At 40.5% G+C, this 7,533-nt stretch overlaps 1 pseudogene; it reads left to right on the top strand.

Annotated features, from left to right (window-relative positions):
- The first annotated feature begins 202 nt into the window (after window positions 1-202).
- On the top strand, window positions 203-3,302 carry LOC140712128 (uncharacterized; annotated as a pseudogene).
- Window positions 3,303-7,533: the final 4,231 nt, after the last annotated feature.

Genomic DNA, 7,533 nt, shown 5'->3' with positions numbered 1-7,533 from the left:
TTACCACAATGTACAGCAGAGGCAAAGCAGCAATCAGAATAGTTTGACTCATATAGAGTCTGTCATTGGCTAATTAATCACGGTATTCCTAGAAGTAAAATTGATAAGAAGACTACTGCATTCTTACTTAATCTGTACAAGTAGAAAATTTCCCGGGTAAAGCGGACAAAAAAACTAATTTCAATTATAAATATAGAGAATCATGACCACTCAGTTTCTAGACTTAGACCAGTTCACACCAGAACCCCTTAAATCAAGGGGACACTGGATTCCGTTGAGGAAAGACTCCACTACAGCACCAGCAATTTACACTGTTACCCTTTCTCCCGTCCTTCCCCAAGAAGACCTCTTGCCTTTTACCAGGATAACTGTGCATTGGAGAAAAAGGAATGATCAGAACTTTTGGGGACCATTGGACACTGGCCCTGAGCTGATGTTGATTCCAGAGGGCCCAAAACATCATTGTGGTCCTCCAGTTAAAACAAGGACTTATGGAAGTCAGGTTATTAATGGAGTTTTGGCTCAGGACTTACAGTGGGTGCGCTGGGTCTCCAGACTCATCCTGTAGTCATTTGCCCTGACTCCTTAAGTCTTTGCATTTCCCCTGTAGTCATTATGTAGTACCAGAATGCATAATTGGCATAATCATACTTAACAGCTCTCAGAACCCCCACACCGGCTCCCTGACTGGCGGGGTAAAGGCTAGCATGGTGGGAAAGGCCAAATAGAAGTCATTAGAATGGTCTCTACCTCGAAAAATAGTAAGTCAGAAACAATATTGCATCCCTGGCGGGATTGTAGAGATTAGTGCCACCATCAAGGACTTGAAAGATGCAGGTGTCATGATTCCCACCACATTCCTGTTCAACTCTCTTATTTGGCCTGTACAGAAGACAGATGGATTTTGGAGAATGACAGTGAATTATTGTAAGCTTAACCAAGTTGTGATTCCAATTGCAGCTGTTATATCAGATGTGATTTCATTGCTTGAACAAATTAACATATCTCCTGGTACCTGGTATGCAGCCATTGATTTGCCAAGTGCCTTTTTCTCCATTCATGTTCATAAGGCCTACAAGAAGCAATTTGCCTTTACCTGCTAAGGCCAGCAATATCCCTTCACTCTCCTACCTCAGGGGTATATCGACTCTCTGGTTTTGTGTCATAATCTTGTTCACAGAGATCTTGCTCAGTTTTCCCTTCCACAAGATATAACACTGGTTCATTACATTGATGACATTATGCTGATTGGATCCAGTGAGAAGTAGCAAAGACATTGGACTTATTGGTGAGATGTTTGCATGCCAGGGATTCAAGGAACTTCTACCTCAGTAATATTTTTAGGGATCCAGTGGTGTGGGGACTATTGAAATATTCCTTCTAAGGTGAAGGATAAGTTGCTGCATTTGGCCCCTCCTACAACCAAGAAAGAGGCACAACACTTAGTGGGCTACTTAGATTTTGGAGGCAACACAGCCCTTATGGCCCATTTATCAAGTGACTCAAAAGGCTGCCAATTTTGAGTGGGTTCCAGAACAAGAGAAGGCTCTACAATAGGTGCAGGCTGCTGTGCAAGCTGCTCTGCCACTTGGGCCATATGACCCAGCAAATCCAAAGGTGCTTGAGGTGTCAGTGGCAGATAAAGATGCTGGTTGAAGCCTTTGGCAGGCCCTCACAGGCGAATCACAGCAGAGGCCTCTAGGATTTTGGAGCAAGGCACTGACATCTTCTTCAGATAACTATTCTCCTTTTGAAAGAAAGCTGTTGGCCTTTTACTGGACTTTGGAAGAAACAGAACATTTGACTATGGGTCATCAAGTCACCATGTGACTTGAACTGACTATCATGAACTGGGTGCTTTCTGGTCCATCTAGCCATAAATTGGTGTGTGCACAGCAGCATTCCATCATCAAATGGAAGTAATATATTCAAGATAGTGCTCGAGCAGGTCCTAAAGGCACAAGTAAGTTACGAAAAGAAGTGGCTCAAATGCTTATGGTCTCCACTCCTGTCACCCTGCCTTATCTCCCCCAGCCTGCACCAATGGCCTTATGGGGAGTTCCCTCTGGTCAGTTGACAGAGAAAGAGAAGACTAGGGCCTGGTTTACAGATAGTTCTGCACAATATGCAGGCACCTTCCAAAAGGGGACAGCTATAGCACTAAAGCCACTTTCTAGGACATCTCTGAAGGACAATTGTGAAGCGAAATCCTCCCAGTGGACAGAACTTTGAGCAGCACAACTGGTTGTACACTTTGCTTGGAAGGTGAGAGGACCAGATGTGCAATGATATACTGATTTATGGGCTGTAGCCAATGGTTTGGCTATACGGTCAGGGACTTGGAAGAAGCATAACTGGAAGATTATTGACAAAGAAATTTGGGCAAGAGGTATGTGGATGGGCCTCTCTGAGTTGTCAAAAACTGTGAAGATATTTGTATCCTATGTGAATGCTTATGAACAGGTGACCTCAGCAGAGGAGGATTTTATTAATTAAGTGGATAGTATGACCTGTTCTGTGAATACCACTCAGCCTCATTCCCCAGCCAGTCCTGTCATCGCCCAATAGCCACATGAACAAACTGGCTATGGTAGAGGGGATGGAAATTATGCATGGGCTCAGCAACATGGACTTCCACTCAAGAAGGCTGGCATGGCTACAGCCACTGCTGAGTGCCCAATTTGCCAGCGGCAGGGACCAACAGTGAGCCCTAGATATGGCACCATTCTTCAGAGTTATCAGCCAGCTACGTGGTGGCAGGTGATTATATTGGACTTCTTACATCATGGAATGGGCAGCAACTTGTCCTTGCCGGAATTAGACACTGACTACAGGTATGGGTTTGCTTATCCTGCATGCAATGCTTCTCCCAAGACTACCATCCGTGGACTCACAGAATGCCTTACCCATCGTCATGGTATTCCACACTGTATTGCCTCTGACCAAGGCATTCACTGTACAGCTAAAGAAGTGTGGCAGTGGACTCATACTCAGGGAATTCATTGACCTTACCATGTTCTCCATCATCCTGAAGCAGCTGGATTAATGGAATGCTGGAATGGCCTTTTGAATTCACAATTACAACACCAACTAGTGACAATGCTTCACAGGTCTGGGGCATAGTTCTCCAGAAGGCCGTGTATGCTCTGAATTACTGTCCAATATATAGTGCTGTTTCTCCCACAGCCAAGATTTGCGGGTCCAGGAATCAAGGGGTGGAAGAGGAAGTGGTACCACTCACCATCACCCCTAGTGATCCACTAACAAAATGTTTGCCTCCTGTTCTCGAACATTACATTTGACTGCCCTAGCAGTCTTCATTCCAGAGGGAGGAACACTGCCACCAGGAGACAACAAGAATTCCATTACACTGGAGGTTAAGTTTGCCACCTAGACACTTTGCACTCCTTCTATCTTTAAGTCAACAGGCTAAGAAGGGAGTTGCAGTGTTTGCTGGGGTGGTTGACCCAGAGTATCAGCCTAATACTATACAAAATTGTAATGAAATCAGCCTAACACTATACAATGGAGGTAAGAAAGAGTATGCATGGACTACAGGAGATCCATTAGGGCGTCTCTTAGTATTATCATGCCTCTGTGATTAAGGTCAATGGAAACTACAACAGCCCAATCCAGGCAGGACTCCAAATGGCCCAGACCCTTCAGGAATGAAGGTTGGGGTCACTCCATCAGGAAAAAAAAAAAACCCCATGACCTGTTGAGGTGCTTACTGAAGGCAAAGGGAATACGAAATGGGTAGTAGAAGGCAGTCATCAATACCAGGTACAACAATATGACCAGTTGCAGAAACCAGGACTGTAATTGTCATGAGTATTTCTTCCTTATTTTATTAAGAACATGTTTGTGCATATATACATTTGTAATAAGAAAATATCCTCATTTTATTTCCTTTTTTCTATATTACGTGACATAATATTTACTGACTTCATATCAGCATTTAAGTGTTGTTAACTTTATGTAATATCATTTAGATTAAGAATTAGTGTACTTTCAGTTGTACAAAGGATAGCTGTATCATGTTAGGTGTAATTGACCTCATTATTGTCTTTATTTGAAGATTATATATGATTTCAGGAGATATGTATCAGTTCAAGTAAACAAGAGGTGGACTTGTGATGGTTAATGTTGAGTGTCAACTTGATTGGATTGAAGAATGCAAAGTATTGATCCTGGGTGTGTCTGTGAGGGTGTTGCTAAAGGAGATTAGCATTTGAGTCAGTGGACTGGGAAAGGCAGACCCACCCTCAATCTTGATGAGCACCATCTAATCAGCTGCCAGTGCAGCTAGAAAAAAAGCAGTCTTCCAGCCTTCATCTTTCTCCCATTCTGGATGCCTCCTGCCTTTGAACATCTGATTCCAAGTTTTTCACCTTTGGACTCTTGAACTTACACCAGTGGTTTGCCAGGGCCTCTTGGGCCTTTGACAACAGACTGAAGGATGCACTGTCGGCTTCCCTACTTTTGAGGTTTTGGGTCTTGAACTGGCTTCCTTGCTCCTCAGCTTGCAGTCCCCCTATTGTGGGACTTCACCTAGTTGTTCTGCAAGTCAACACTCCTTAAAAAACTCCCCTTTATATATACATCTATCCTAGAGAACCCTCTAGAGAACTCTGACTAATACAGGAAACCTAGAGGAAATCTGCAGGCTCTCTCAAATAGTCCAGGTGAGAAATGGTGGCAGTTTGAATTTGAGTGGTATCAATGCAGATACAAATGTATGTAAGGATACAGGGTGTATTTTGGACTATTAAAAATTTAGAATTAGTTTAAACAGGGAAGATTAAAAAAAAAAACAACTTTAGTTGTGACTAGATGTGCAAGGAAAACATTTAAAAATCAAGTTATACAAAACTTAAATTTGACATTCGTGTTCAATTTTCAAGTTAAGAGGTCAAGTGCTTAGTTTATATTATACAGATTTAAATCTCAAAGATGGATATTGGTAGGATGGATATTGGTAAAATTCCATAGCCAAACACTATAGGATGAGAAAAGGGTCTGGGATATTGCAAAGACAAATTTTACAAATTTTTGGTGATAAGAATCTTTTAGGAAAAAGAGAGGGCTTAGTAATGTTAGGTGCTGTTTTATGTGAAGCTCTTCATTGCCAGGTTAAAATTATTTGCAAAAGTTTAAATCAATCCCAGATCACACAACAGAAACCTATCACTTCACTTCTTACTAAAGAACAAGAAAGTTGTTCCCAAGTGAGCGTCACCAGCCAGGTAAGAGTAGGGAGAGATGAAGTGGTAGAAGATTCAGTCTACATTTTTCATGGTACATTTAACTCTCCAAGATATCTCAACTACCATCTCCTGCCTGCCAGTAAAAGAAAGAATCAACAGTAGACTGAAGACAATTGGTCATCTCCAGCTCCAAAGCCATTTCATGCTTGTTTTCTTGTTCAACTCTTCTGCCCTCAACTTTCTCATAGTTTCAATGTGACACTTTTTAGACAGCACTGTGTTTATGAACCACTCTAACAATTGGAGGAATGAACGCTTATACTATAGGTTATGGCAAGAGCTGCACCATTCCTATTTCTTCTGGTTTGATACAGGTTGCTGCCGGCTTCACACATTGCCTGCCTTCCCTTACTCCAATCTCTCCAACCTGGAGCGCAATATTGGACACCCACAGTGCTATGATACACATCAACCAAATGAAGGAGGATAAGAGGTTACCACACAGTGAAACATATAATGCTTTCACTTATGTTTCCCACATGTGAAATATTTCCTTTAAAGACCTGACTTAATGCTCATGCTTGTATTATTTAAGTCATAACATTCTCTACTTTTTATTTTTTATTTTCTCAGTTTTTGAAACAAGCATAAGGATGTTATAATGTACCATATGCATATTATTACCCTCACTGTAGGTGTCTATTGATAGTGTGCATTCTTCTATGATTCTAGAATGGAGCAGCAAATATTATGGTTCACATGTATTCTACTTGTAACTGAAGAAAATATTGTAAAAATGTTTTATACCATTCATCTGCAGATTAATGCTTCCTGTGTTTTAAAAGACATGGTACACAGCAGCAGATGGACGGTATAAAATTAATTAAAGTCAGTCGTAGCCTGCTGGCAAGAAATGACCTTACCTTCAACTGAACTGTGGGACCAAAAGCATCTATTGTTTTAATTTTAAAGGAATTTGATGAAGAATATTATTTCTTAGTTCAATTCAGAAAACAGTTATTGAGTGCTTATTATACGTAAGGTTTGTTTTTTTGCTAGGCATTATGGAGTCTCAAACATGAATTTTTAAGTATTATGTCTGTAAGAAGCTCACAATCCGGTTGTCCAAACAAGCATATGGTACAAGCTGGGATGCATGTCATATCAGGGTAAGTGCTATGATGAAGACAACAGAGTCGTGTTGAGAATTTGGTGGGAAGATTTCAGGCATGCTTTCAATAATGTGCTATACTTCAGCTGGGATTTGAAGAAAGAATTGTATTTCAAATAATAGAAAATAGAGAGAGTACTTGCAGTCAAGCAAGTAATCTGCCCACTACATCATTTTAGTGCTGAGTGCGTGAGTGATCTTTGATTACTTATCAAACCTCTAGTATATCCTGATGTCATGAATAACAGCACCATTGAGGAATGTTCTCATCACAAAATTGTCAAGCCTCTTTGATTCTCATGTTTGAATTGTTTCCCCACAAAATTTTCTGTCACTTTCTTGTTGTCTTTGTCTTTAAATGTTTCTCAAATTGTCCCTTCTTGTTTAATTTCACTGTCTGCCATTGCCTGGCTTCAGACAGTTCTAATTCCTTATCCATGTTACTTACGATGGCCTCTTCAACCATCTTCTGTAATCTATCTGAGGCCACAAATTATCTTCTACGTTTATGCCACAATAAGCCCTAAATTGCAAATATAACTATGTCATAAGCCTGTCCCCAAATTCTTGAATTTGCCTTTATGACTCTATTTCAAACTCTACACTGCTAGGAAAGGTTCTTTGCGATTTGATCCCACTTCTTTACTTTGTGTCTTTCACTCACTAATTTTTCTCATTTAGAGTCCAGTGCTCTTCAGTCTTCCAGTCAGTCGCTCTCAGTTTCTCTCTTTCTCTTATGAAACACACACATAAACACACACACTCTTGTATTAGTGATTCTTTACCAAGAACACCATTCTTCTTGCCATTTTACTTAACAGACTCTTCTAACATTTTAAGACTTGCTTATTCTTCATGACAGTAATTTTCTAGCTGGTGCAAGCTATATTTGACCTCCAAAACTCTTGTCTAAATTATACATTCCTCCTACATGTCTCCATAGTACACTTTTTATGTCTCTGCCATAGCACATATCACAATGTATGATAAGTATCCATTTGTTTTTCACTTGGCTGCCATTTTTGTGCCATGATTTCAAGATTATTGTTTTTAAAAGTTGTTCAGGAATCATAATTAAAAGGAATTTAGTTCTAGAAGCTAATCCTGGAATTTTTCCCAGAAATTTGGAGGCCTGATATATAGTAGACACTCAAT

This window comes from Chlorocebus sabaeus, chromosome 7 (assembly GCF_047675955.1).
Source record: "Chlorocebus sabaeus isolate Y175 chromosome 7, mChlSab1.0.hap1, whole genome shotgun sequence".
Classification (NCBI taxonomy): domain Eukaryota; kingdom Metazoa; phylum Chordata; class Mammalia; order Primates; family Cercopithecidae; genus Chlorocebus; species Chlorocebus sabaeus.
Note: the sequence above shows the minus strand (reverse complement) of the source record. Positions and strands in the feature narration are given on the sequence as shown.